A 13,204-nucleotide genomic window follows, 5' to 3' on the forward strand; every position below is an offset into this window, starting at 1 on the left:
GGGATCTAGAGATTAGTATCATTTCTTGATCACTTCCCCCTTCCTCTCCATTCCTGCTATTCATAATTAAAATGCACCCCAGTAACTCAAAGCCAAGGACTCTGCCTACTTTTCTCAGCTGGGAAGAGTAAATGCCAAGCACTAAAGGATAAGCATATAACACAGGTTTGCTTTGACATTTGGAGAGCTTACAACAAATGTACTTTGCTTCAGAACTATTGACAGTTGGAGATTAAGGTACTAGTGATGCTTCATCCTCAGAGTCTGAAGGACAACTGTTAACACATCCAAAAGTCAGAAGCAGCAAGATGAAGGATCTGGGGAGATGGAGGGATTTTAATTCTGCTTAGGATGCTAACATTCGACAAAATAATTGCAAATACTTTTCATGGAGAACTCAACAAGATCAGTGGTTTCTCAACATTTTCTTTTAAAAAGGAAACCAAACATTTCAACAGAAGTCTTTAAATATCCAGCCATCTTAGAACTAATATGGGGATGGAGGAATATTAATTGGGGGGTGGGGAGAAGAGGGAGATCTGGAAATGTCTGGAGATTCTCAATCATTCAGATCATAGTTGTCTCAAAGATGCTCTTTCGTTCCCATCCAAGAAGCTTCATCACCTGCCATCAGAACTGATGAAGCTTCTTGGATGAGAAACAAAATGTTTTCTTCTTCTTCCTCAAGGAAAAACAACAACAGTCTAGCTGCCTTTTTGGGGGGGAAAGCACCTTTGAGAGATCTGGAAATATTTGTTTTCAATTGATTTGGAAAGCCTCAAGGGGGCACCAGCCTCCAGAGAAAATTGATGGTGGAGAGAGCAAATTGGTGCAAGAAGGATTCAGTTGAAAGCAAATTGGTCTTGCTTTCTACAAATTCTCTTTTGGAAAAAAATGGCTGTCTTGTGATTCTTTTTCTCCAGGAAGACACGTATGTGGTGGGTTTGAACCACATACAGTTTGAACTCCCTGTTGAGGTGCTAGTTGGGTGGAATTAGGACAGTTGGTCAACACATCTGGAAAATATTATGTTTGGGAAGCCAGAAACACAGCTGAGGCCAAGTTCTAGCTTGACTTCTGGCAGTTAGGGAAATCCCTTTCCTGAAACATTGGTGATATTAAGGCCTGACTTGGTACAGCCAACTTTCCCTTGTTAAGGCTATCCTTGTGATTGGGTTTTCTGATACCATGATTCCATCTCTCATTCTCTGCACATCCAGCAATGATCATTGCTGGTCTCTTTCTCTTTCCAATTATTCCCTTTTTGGAATCTCCAAAGTTTCTTGAATCCATATGCACAGGTTTGGTATAACTGTTGTTACTATTCATTCTGCTTTGTTTTCCCCCTCGACTGTTGTGGGTTTTTTTTTTTTTTGAACCACCAATAAGTAGAATACCTCAATAGAAAACAAAGCACTGGACACTTGGACAATTGATTGGGTTTTTGTATCTCTCTTCAGTGGCTGGGGAAAATTTTTTTTTAACAAAAGGAAAGCTTACAAACAAAACAGGAATGGTAAATTATGTCTTCAACTAGTGCGGCAATAAATCTTAATACAATCGTAATCTTAATAAAAAACAGATTTTCTATTTTAACTTTTTTTTGTAAGCGGTTTACCTACATGATATTTTTAAAGTCCAATTTCACTATAGTTTCACGTCTTTCTCTTCAATGCCTCCAATAGATTTGTTTAAGGCTGAGTTCTATATGTCTGTTGTCTTAATTCCTGTATGCTTACAGTTTTAAATTGTCATTTTTATCTTTATTTTATTTATTTGATTTGATTTGTCAATCGCTTACAAGATAATAGGTATAAGTATAAACATAGTTATGAACACATGAAATGGATATATATAAGAAAAAAAAATAGGACAGCGATGGTAGGCACGCTGGTGCGCTTATGCACGCCCCCTACAGACTTCTTAGGAAAGGGGTGAGGTCAATAGTAGTCTAAGGTTAAAGTTTTTGGGGTTTGGGAAGAAACCACAGAGTCAGGTAGAGTATTCCAGACATTGACCACTCTGTTGCTGAAGTCGTATTTCCTGCCATCAAGTTTGGTGCAGTTAACCTTGAGTTTGTATCTATTGTGTGCTCTTGTGTTGTTATGGTTGAAGCTGAAGTATTCATTGATAGGTAAGTCGTTGCAATGTATGATTTTATATACCATACTTAGATCAGACCGAAGACGGAGTAATTCAAGGTTTTCTAGGTCTAGAATTTCAAGTCTGGTGGCATAAGGTATTCTACAATGAGTAGAGGAGTGGAGAACTCTTCTTGTGAAATATTTCTGGACTTTCTCAACTGTGTTAATATCAGATATGTAATGTGGGTTCCAGACTGATGAGCTGTATTCGAGTATTGGTCTAGCAAATGTTTTGTATGCTCTAGTTAGTAGTGTGATATTACCAGAGAAAAAGCTATGTAGGATTAGGTTAACAACTCTTAATGCCTTTTTGGCTATGTAGTTACAGTGGGCTCTAGCACTTAGATCATTAGAGATGAGTATTCCAAGGTCCTTTACAGAGCTTGGGTCATCAACAAGGTCTTGACTATTCAGCTTGTATTTTATTTTCTGATTTTTTTTGCCAATATGTAAGACAGAGCATTTATTTGTTGAGATTTGAAGTTGCCATTTGTTTGACCATTCTGATACATAGTCAAGGTCTTTTTGAAGGGTAGCAGTATTGTCTGTGGTATTGAACAGCTTTACATCATGTTGTAAGCCACCTAGAATCACTTGATAGAATGGGCAGTATGTTAATTTAATACATAAATAAAAATAATAATAATAACAATATGTACTGTTACAGTTGAGCTGTACAGTTGCTCAACGACTGCCCTGTTTAGCTAACATTCAAAGTGCTGAAAAAGTAATTGAATGACCAGTCAATGCACTTATGACCTACAACTGTGTGATCGAATTCAGGCCCTTTGCAACCAGCGGGTATTTTGATGCTCACATAGTCACCACTTTACAACTGCCTTCTGGCAAGCCCAATCAATAGAGAAACTGACAGGAAATTTGCAAGTTGCAGTCATGGGATGACTCAGTTAACAACGCTGATCAGAGATGGCATTCAGCAGGTTCTGACCAGTTCTGGAAAACCAGTAGTGGAAATTTTGAGTAGTTAGGAGAACCAGAAAATACCACCTCTGACTGGCCCCATCCCCATCTCTTCTCTGCCTCCCGAGTCCCAACTGATCGGCTGTATTTTCTTTTGTTGCCCTGCACAGGAGAACGGAGCTGGAAAGCAGGTTAGTGGGGTGGGGAGGGAATGGGATTTTGTAGTAACCTTCCCCTGCCATGCCCACCAAGCCATACCCAGAGAACCGATAGTAAAAAAATTTGAATCCCACCACTGACACTGATGATTTGCTTACCATCAGTGGAAGTTAATGTTATAAGCCTGTTGTGGTCACATGATATTTTGCTCAATGACCACATAGCAATGGAGTTGCTGGTCCCAACTGTAGCAGTTAAATAAGCACGGCGTGTAATTCTTTTTCTATAGACTTCAATTAGTCTTTTTATCTTTTTTTTTAAAGTTTATTTCTGTTCTGCCCAAGTCTTTAAAGTTCCTTTGTTGTTCTGCTTCGGTGTACTTGGGTGAATTTCCGGACTTTTCTCCTCCGACTTTCCATCTGAGGGAAATGGTAGGAAGAGCTTTTCCCTCATGCCAGTTCTGAGGGAAAAGGGAAAAATGGTTCCTCTCCCCCCAGTTTCGCCTCTTTTCTGGTCGCCTCTTTCACATCAGGACTGCCTTTCTTTTAGTTTGCCTCTTTATTTGATTCCTGGGCTTTCACTTTGTTTATTCTGCCACTTGTTTGCCAAATCTGTGGCCTGCAGAACTCCCAGACTGCGATCTTGTTTGCCTCCTGGTCCTATGCCCAATGTTGCTGTTTGATTGGCATTTGGGTCATCCTGATAACAGGGGAGGAAGGAGTGCAGGAATGAGAGAGACGGGGAGGGAGGGAGGGAAAGAAAGAGAAAGAAAGAGGGCTAGAAGAGGAAGGGAAGTAGGAAAGGAAGGAAGGAAGAAAGGAAAGGAAAGGAAAGGAAGGAAGGAAGGAAAGAAAGAAAAAGAAAGAAAGAAAGAAAGAAAGAAAGAAAGAAAGAAAGAAAGAAAGAAGAAAGAAAGAAAGAAAGAAAGAAAGAAAGAAAGAAAGAAAGAAAGAAAGAAAGAAAGAAAGAAAGAAAGAAAGAAAGAAAGATGGCTTCCTTAAGGAAGATTCTCTGTTCTACCACTGTGGTGTTGGGAGGCAGTGAAGATGGAGGCCTCTAATGAACTTGGGGCTTATTTTAATTTAAAGTGAATTGTCACCTATTTAGTTGTGCATTTGGATCGCTGCACCTGCCTATTGTTTCAGATGTGACTTGTGCAGGTAGTCCTCGATTTATGTCCACAGTTGAGCCCAAACCTTCTAAGTGAAACAGTTGTTAAGTGAATTTTGCCCCCTTTGACGACTTTTCTTGCCATAGCTGCTAAGTGAACTTGGCTTCCTCATTGACTTGGCTTGTAAAAACATCACATGACAAAAAGTGATCGCATGACCTCGGGACACTGCAACCGTCATAAATATGAATCAGTTGCCAAGCATCTGACTTTGCTCCCATGAGCATGGGAATGCTGCAATGGTCTTAAGTATGAAAAACAGTCAAAAGTCACTTTCCCCAGTGCTGTTGTAACTTTGAACGATCATTAAATGAAAACTGTTGTTAAGTCCAGCAGCTGAGGCAGGTAAGCTGCCAGCCTGGAAGGGAAAAGGGCCCAGTGGTGAGTCATGAATGGATGAAATGGGCAGTCTCCTTTGAGAGCTGGTAATTCTGATTCAGTTCTGCAAAGGAATGGTTATTCAATTATTAGGTAATTCAATCTCACTCAATAGTGAAGTATTGATCCCCAACATTGGCTGAATGGAAAGACACGAAGCAGACACTTAATCATGCAGAGACACAGTGGTAACCCACTCTAGGGTTCATTGTCTTGGCCAACTCAGGGCATTACACTTTTAAATTAATTAATTTCATTTATTAATTCCATCGAGCACCAACAAAAAGTGCAGGAACATCTAGCCTAGCATAAAGCATCTTTTTAAAGAGGAATACAGCAACCTGGCTTTGATTACAGAACAGGTTTTCTGTGTTGAATTAAAATTCTAAACTCAATTTGGGGGAAATCTTTCTATTGATTTTAACCTGCATCAAGCTCTCAGCCCTCAATTGCCTAATACACTATTTATTCTTTCTCCAAGGATTCATCCCCGCAATTGTGTTCATTTTTACAAAGCTCTTACGCTACCCGGCAACATGCTCAATTATTTTGCCAACATAACGTGTCCCTTTCCCTTTTCAGATGAGATTCAGACGTCCATATTGTTTGCTATTAATCATCATTTAGAGATGGAACATTAAACGCTTGGATGAATTTTGATTACTAATTATGAAGGGACGGAACCTAGCACGGAAAACAAAACAGGGGTGGCCAAAACATGGCTTTATAGCTTTAAATGCATGCAAACATGGGGTGGTCTCTTTAATATGCATTTTCTGCAAATAAACTGTCAGAAATTCATTGGATCAGTCAGAAGTAAGTTTTGCAAACTGTTTCTCTTCAAACAACAGGATTGATTAACGTGTTTCTGACTAAAGGAGCAGGTTACCCCATGATTGACACTTCCACAATGAAATGTCACTCGCTTATATTTTGCTTTTAAATAAAAGCTCACTTCAGCATCAATGGGATGAGTTTGTCACATTGCCTTTTGAGTGGGTCTCTTCCAACAATGAATAAATGCATCATATAAGAGAGCAGTCATTTCAACAGGAAAGAGATAAAGCACAGCCAACTCTGTTCCAAAAATAGTCTTGTCGGCAAGCAAGTTTCTTCTTAAGGCTTCTAGGCTCCGAATTTCTCTGGATATGCCTTGTTTTTGTGTGCTGCTGCTGATAAAAATGCCACTGCTGCTTTGTTTGGGTTTTAGAAGACAACAAAGGTTTATTTTTGTCTGAGTCTTTCAAAACAAAAATAAAATCCTGTTTCTTTCTTGAGTAGGAGCATTGGCCTTTTGAAGTAGTCAAGACAAGAAGCACTAACCCCACATAATAATACTATCTTTACTGTAAGGTTACAGTAATAGAGTCTTGCAAATCTGAAAACACTTCTCCCCTCCTTACTTTCCCTCTTCTGAAACTAGGGAGGGTCCCTTCTGAGATGCTTTATCGGCTCCCATCCTGCCTTTGGACTTAGATTTCACATATCAGACCGAGATCTAGCTGTGGCTCTTCCTCCTGTCTCTCATTCCCCCATAGATTACAACACGGGTCTTCAAACTTGACAGCTTTAAGACTTGTGGACTTCAACTCCCAGAATTCCTCCTGCAGTCATGTTAGCTCAGGAATTCTGGGAGTTGAAGTCCACAAGTCTTAAATCTGTCAAGTTTGAAGACCCTTGGATTACAAGAAGGGCATTATAGCTCAGCTGCAATAATCAATACAACCACTAGATAGCAGCAAGAAGATACTGACAATGCTAGCTCTCTGCTTCCCTCTTGTGCTTATCTGGAATACTGCAGTCCAGGTGACAGCCCTATTAGTAACGGGGCCTCTGACCTTGAAGGAATTGCTGTCTCAATGATCCTGATGCCCTTCAAATGTTGAGATATAATTTCCACATCTCATCCGCAGACACAACCTGGCTCTCAGATTCTGATCTTTGAAGGTTACAAAGATTAATATTCGATGGTAAATGGATTTGGGACAACATGGCAATTCTGGGCCATTAGGTTACACTAAAAAGTCAGAGGACCATCCAGGAAGACCCCCAAAAGCAATCCACTTCCATCATGCTGACAAGAAAGTGCCTGGATTTCATCATTATGAATGAAGTTTGGCTCAATTCCCTGCAATTCTCACCAGAACAGTTAAAGGTTAAACATCACTTTTGCAACCATTTGCCCTCCAAATGGGCTGGCTGAGAATTCAGAGGGGGTGCAGGTTTGCACTAGGGGTTACATGGTTTGTATTTATTATTTGACATCTAGGACCATTCTGATAATTTGATAATGATTGTAATGTCATGTATTCGTTCAAGGCGGGTGACTGATGTGGCATCAAAGCATCCATAATCAATCAATAAAAGCCACCAGATCAGGGAAGGCTGCTTTAGCCAACTCAGACAAAGGCACGCTCGGTGCCAGGCTAAGTCACAGAATTTCTTGCCCTTTCACATCGCAAGGGAAACAGAAGCTCAAAACCAATCTACTGGGATCAGTGAGCACAAATAAGGACACCTGTGTCCCCTCCCACCTCTGCTATGGTCCTTCACTCCCCACCTCCAACAACAAAGACCAAATATACAGCTGACTGGGTAGTAGTTCTCATCCATATATCCCATCACAGAACATTTCTCGAGGTCAGGCAGATGAAATCATAAATTTATAATACAACATTACTTCAATTTTCCTCTTCATTTGCCGCTGCAGTGCCCAGCTCTGCTCTAACGAGTCAGAGCCTGATCTGCAATGGGGGGAAAATTGGCTGGCTGAATATCAATAGCACATTAACATCGTGCTCATGTGGATGCTTCATCAAGCCAAATTATGGGCCGGCCGGCCCATCCGCCATTTCCCATTTAGCCCCCATTCTTGCCCAGCGATGGGCACCGAGCAATTTATTTGCTTCAGTACTTCTGGCAAATGATCAATCTTGCAGTAATTATCTCTTGTCACTAAACTGAGAAATCAAGGCTCTGCCTGGATTACCTCCCTTGGAGAGAGGACTTGGTATCTACATCGGCCATCAGATAGATATGCTTTTCACAAACAGCAACTTCTTCACTACGCTTTTCCCAGGCTTATTAGTGACAGGGTTGGCAAGCTAAAACTACGCTTCCAAGACCCTTGATTGGTGGTGGTTGGATTCAGGTCTTTTCCTACGGGGCTAAGCATTGTGGCAGCCGTAAACCACAAATCCATCTTGCAGGTGACCTGAATGGCCTAATTTAAGTGACCCTAATGGACCTGGAACGCCCTCAAGTGTTACCAGGTTCAGATTGCCCCGAACCAGTGTTTTTCAAACTTGTCATGTTTAAGATTTGTAGGCTTCAACTTCCAAAATTCGCCAGCCACTGCCTTGTTTTACCAGTGACTTTGTCATAGGGAGGATGGGAGAGACTGGCAAGGTTGAGAAAGGAATGGAAGACAGAGCAGAGAAGCTATCAAGAGGTAGAAGGCAAGTCCATTGGTGTGGCTTATCCCAAGGCAATTTTGCCCAGATGACAAGAAGCCTGAAAAGAAACATTTCAAATCATTCAGAAAGACCTGTCTGATTCTACAATCAAAGAGGAGAAACTCGCCTTGCAGTTTGCAAGATCTATATTTCTGTATTTGCTCCAAGGCTAACATCAAAGGTATATGACCATGAACATTGTTTGACAGTGAGAACAATCAACCAATGGAACAGATGTTGCCTTCGGAAGTTATGGGAGTTTCATCAGTAGAGGCTTTCAAGAAGAGGCTGGACTGCCATTTGTCAGAAATGGTGTAGGAAGTCCTACATAGGTGAGGGGTTGAACTAGATGACCTACAAGCTCCCTTCCAACTCTGTCAACTTCTCTGTTGCTTTCTTGATACGGAGTTGTGACATGGAGATTATGACAAAGGATGGGGTGTCACTACAGAGGATTTTGTCAAATCTCAAGCCAGTCCAAGGTCCATTAACACAACATTTATATTTGTATGACACTTCCCCCCCCCAATTTTATTTATTTTATTTTTAAAAAACAAAATTACAAATCTCTATTTACATTAACAGCCGTTGTGTCATTATTAATTAGTACATATATCTCCTTTCATACCTAAACATCATTTTTTTATTTCTATCTTGCATGATACTTTTCATTAGGCCAATTAAAAATGCAATGCACAATAGGCAAGGTTACATGAAAGACGCAAAGTTTTACTAGCCCTTTGTGGAGTGGAGGTAGGGTGGTTGCTACTGTTGTTGTTGTTGTAGTGTGTTACGCAAACCCAGGGCATTTCATTACTTCATAGCCCAACGTGTTGTTTGAAACAAGAACATGCGTTAATAAAAGAACAATTTAAATTAATATTAAAGCAGAAGCCTAAGAATGGGCCTCCAGGGCGGAGATTCTGGGACTTGTGGTTGCTTAGAGGAGATGGAGAAGGAGACATGGAGAAGGAGGATGTTTTCAAAATTTGGGGAGTTAACCTTGGAATGCATAAGCAGAAGTCTCTGTTCCTTTACTTATCCAGACAAAAAGGAAATCCATACAGGTAGTTTTCAATTTACAACCGTTTGCTTGGTGAACAAAGTTATAATGGCACTGAAAAAAAAAAGACTCATGACCATTTTTCACACTTTAACGACTGTTACAGCATCCCCACGGACACATGATCAAAATTCATATATTTAGCAAGCAGCTCATAATGGTTGCAGTGTCCTGGGGTCATGCGATCACCTTTTGCAACCTTCTGACAAGCAAAGTCAACGGGGAAGCCAGATTTACTTAACAACCGTGTTACTAATTTAACAACTGCAGGTTTACTTAACAACTGTGCCAAGGAAGGTCACAAAATGGGGCAAAACTCACTTAGCAACCGTCTCGCTTAGCAAGATAAATTTTGAGCTCAATTGTGGCCATAAGTCGAGGACTACCTGTATGGTATGATGGTGACCATTGGCCACCCCCCACCCCCCAAAAAAGTAAACCTGGGCATGAATATACATCATGCAAACCGATTAAGCCAGCAACCGCTCCACATTACATCTGGGCCAGTGTCTGATTCCCTCTGACACTAATGACAATATCTGAGGAATTTTTGGGGCATAGTAAGAATATCCCATGGTCTCTCAGCCCCAGGAAAGGACACTCCAGGACTAGGGAAATATCCCAATTCATTGCCTCTTTCATATCCAGCTGGGACAAGGAAGGAGCAAGTTTATCTCCCAAGATTTTGGGAAGACTTCAAGGACATGCTTCCATCACTGTGTAAATATTATGGATGGCTTTAGAGTGATTGCACTGGCCTAAATCTCTCTTCCCCAAAGCAATGGAATTAGGATTAAAGAAGAAGGGCTTTTGCTTGGATCAGAGTGAATCCCCTTCGACGGCATTTACCATGTTTTTCGGAGTATAAGACACTCCGAAGTATAAGACGCACCTAGCTTTGGGGGAGGAAAACAAGAAAAAAAATCTGCCTCTGGCTCCCAGCAATTTGCCTCCTTACAGCAAACAACGAACAGCCTGTTTCAGCTTCAGCACAGCCTGATTAGCAGAAGCAGCTGAATGTCGGTTGGATTGTCCTCCCGACAATCAGCTGTTTCAGGCTGCAGGGATTGCCATCGCCTATTGCTTCCTCCGTGTGCCCCATTTTCAGCCTTCGCACCCCATTTTTGGGCTTCGTGCGTCCCGTTTTCGGCCTCTGCATGTTCCGTTTTCTGCCCGTTCCAATCCCCACCACCCAGAATGGGCCGAAAACAGAGCGTGCGGAGGCCAAAAAAAACGGGATGCCGAGGCCGAAAAATGGGGTGCACGGAGGCGGCAATAGGCGATGGCAATCCCTGTAGCCTGAAAAAGCTGATCATCGTGAGGCAAATCCAACCGCTAATCGGCTGCTTGTGCTAATCAGGCTGTGCTGAAGCTGACAGGCTGTTTGTTGTAAGGAGGCAAATTGCTGGGAGGCAGAGGCCAAAGGTTGGGGGCCGGCGGGTGGGCGGGACTTCGGCAACATTCGCTGTATAAGACGCACAGACATTTCCACCCACTTTTTTGGGGGGGAGGGGGGGAGTACATCTTCAGGCATGATATTCCCCTCTGAAAAAAAAATCGGGGCCGTCCAAAAGAGACCCCGCGCCACGTGCCAAGAAATCGCACACACAACACCAACGCTACACACCCTTCCTTTCCAGCTGGTCAGGTGTGGATCAGCTCCGGAGCTGAGCAGCCGCTTCCCTGGTGGCAGGGCCGAGGCCGCCGCCCTGGGAGCGCCCGCTGCTTTCCCTCGCCAGGGCCGGGTGGTGGCGTGTTGCCCTGTGCCACGTAGCCCCCGCCTGGCAGCGCGCTTCTTGGCACAAGGCAGCCAGGTTGCTCAAGGAGCCTGGCCGACCAGGCGAGGGGAAGGCAGCGAGGGCCCTGCCGGGCTGGGGCAGAAAACCTGCTTGGCAAGGGGCCGGGGAAGCCTGCGGGTGGAGGACCAAGCGTGCTGGGAGGCAGAGATTTGGCCGAGGCCATCAGACGGAGATACGGCTGGTCTGTGGCTGCCCAGCTCCCTTTTCCGGCCGCTCAGCGGCCTCCGCTCGTACCGCCCGGACTCCGCTCAGGTGTCCGGCTGTGGCTGTCAGGAGTTGCTACCGCCGGTGCGGCTCCGCGCAGCTCCAGTCCCGCATTGCCTCAGGAAGGGAAAGGCAAAACCGGGAGCCGCTGCGCCTGAGCCTCTGGTGCTGCTGCTGCCGTTGCAAAGCGCCACTGCGGCTCTTCCTTTTTGCCTTTCCCTTCCCGAGGCAACACGGGACTGGAGCTGCGCGGAACCGCGCCGGCGGTAGCAACTCCTGACTCAGGGGCCTCCGAGGGGTGGGGAAGGAGGAGGAGAAGGGGGGAAAAGTTGGGGGGGCATTCCCCAAAAAATCGGAATTCCGATTTTAATCGGAAGAATATCATGTCTGCATCTTATACACCGAAAAATACGGTAACTCTTGGCTGAAACTATCCTTACCTGCCCTGCATGACAAAAATGGCACCTGGAAACAATATCTGGAGCCTGTGTTTCAGGTTCCTCAGGTGCTTTCTAATGGCTCTCTTGTGTTACTCAGGGTGTTAGGTTCACTTTTTCTTCACTTACTCCGGCAAGGGTCGTCTCCTCTAGAAGAGCAACTTTTCTTTGAAGGACACAAATGTCTTTTATGCATGAATGCAACCCCATCTAGATGGAACGTGTGCACTAATGCACAGCTGGGGTCTGGCTCCCACAGTAATATTAAAAAATCAGGGACAGATTTCTTGAAATGAGACGTTCACATCAGGTAGCATTTCAGTGGTCTGGAGATATAAATTTTTACCAACAGAGGGTTTTTTTTTTGGTAGTGTGGGAGGGAAGGGAGTTCAAAGCTTCAAATTTAGCATTTAAGGTAGTGCCCCCCCCCCGCCTTTTGGGCACTGGATCCACGGAGATAAGTTTTTCTGTGGACCATTTTGTGTGCTGCCTGCATCCCATGGATGGGGCTTCACTTTTTTGGCATGCCCAGTTTCTGGCATGCCATGGCCTGGTGCTGGTCCATGGCCCAGGAGTTGGGCCCCTAATTTAAAGGGAAGGGAAAGGAAGTGGGGAGGAAAGTGGAAGAAGAGAAGGAAAGGAAAGAAGAAGGGGGGAAAGAAGGGAAGGGGAAGGGAGAAAAGTGGAAGAAGAGAAGCGAAGGGAAAGAAAATGGAAGAAGAGGAAGGGGGACGGGGAGGGGACAGGAGGAAAGTGGAAGAAGGGAAGGGAAGTAGTAGAAGTGGAGGGGAGGAGAAGGAAATGGAAGAAGAGAAGGGAGAAAATGGAAGAAGAAGGGGGAAAGGAAAGGAAAGTGGAAGAAGTGGAGGGGAGGGAACTGGAAGAAGAGAAGGGAAGTGGAAGAAGGGGATTGAAGGAAATGGGAGGAAAGTGAAAGGAAAGAAGGGAAGGGGTGGAAGAAAAGTGGAAGTAGAGAAGGGAAGGGAAAGAAAGTGGAAGAAGGGGAGGGAAGGAAAGTGGAAGTGGAGGAGGAGAGCAAAGGGAAGGGAAGTGGAAGAAGGGAAGGGAAAGGAAAGAAATTGGAGGAAAGGGAGGGGAGGGGAGGGGAGGGGAAGGGAGGGAAGCCGAGGGAAATGGAAGAAGAAAAGGGAAAGAAAGTGGAAGAAGTGGAGGGGAAGAAAGGGAAGGAAAGTGGAAGAGGTAAAGGGGAGGGGAGGAAAATGGAAGAAGAGAAGGGAAAGAAAGTGGAAGAAGACAAGGGCAGGTTACCACATGACCCGGGGACACTGCAAGCATCGTAAATATTAATCAGTTGCCAAGCGTCTGAACTTTGATCACGTGACTATGGGGATGCTGCAATGGTCATAAACATGAAAAATGGTCATAAGGCACTTTTTTCAGTGTTGTTGTAACTTTGAACAGTCACTAAAAGAACTGTTGTAAGTCGAGGACTACCTGTAGTTTGGTTGGGAG

At 43.8% G+C, this 13,204-nt stretch overlaps 1 protein-coding gene across 21 annotated transcripts in view; it reads right to left on the reverse strand.

Annotated features, from left to right (window-relative positions):
- Positions 1–13,204, reverse strand: part of MSI2 (musashi RNA binding protein 2) — a 574,150-nt gene that overhangs the window by 79,833 nt on the left and 481,113 nt on the right. The gene's annotated exons all lie outside the window — the stretch shown is intronic.

The sequence above is a fragment of the Notechis scutatus genome, chromosome 1, assembly GCF_049901735.1.
Source record: "Notechis scutatus isolate UNSWTSFEM ecotype Mainland chromosome 1, rNotScu1.2, whole genome shotgun sequence".
Classification (NCBI taxonomy): domain Eukaryota; kingdom Metazoa; phylum Chordata; class Lepidosauria; order Squamata; family Elapidae; genus Notechis; species Notechis scutatus.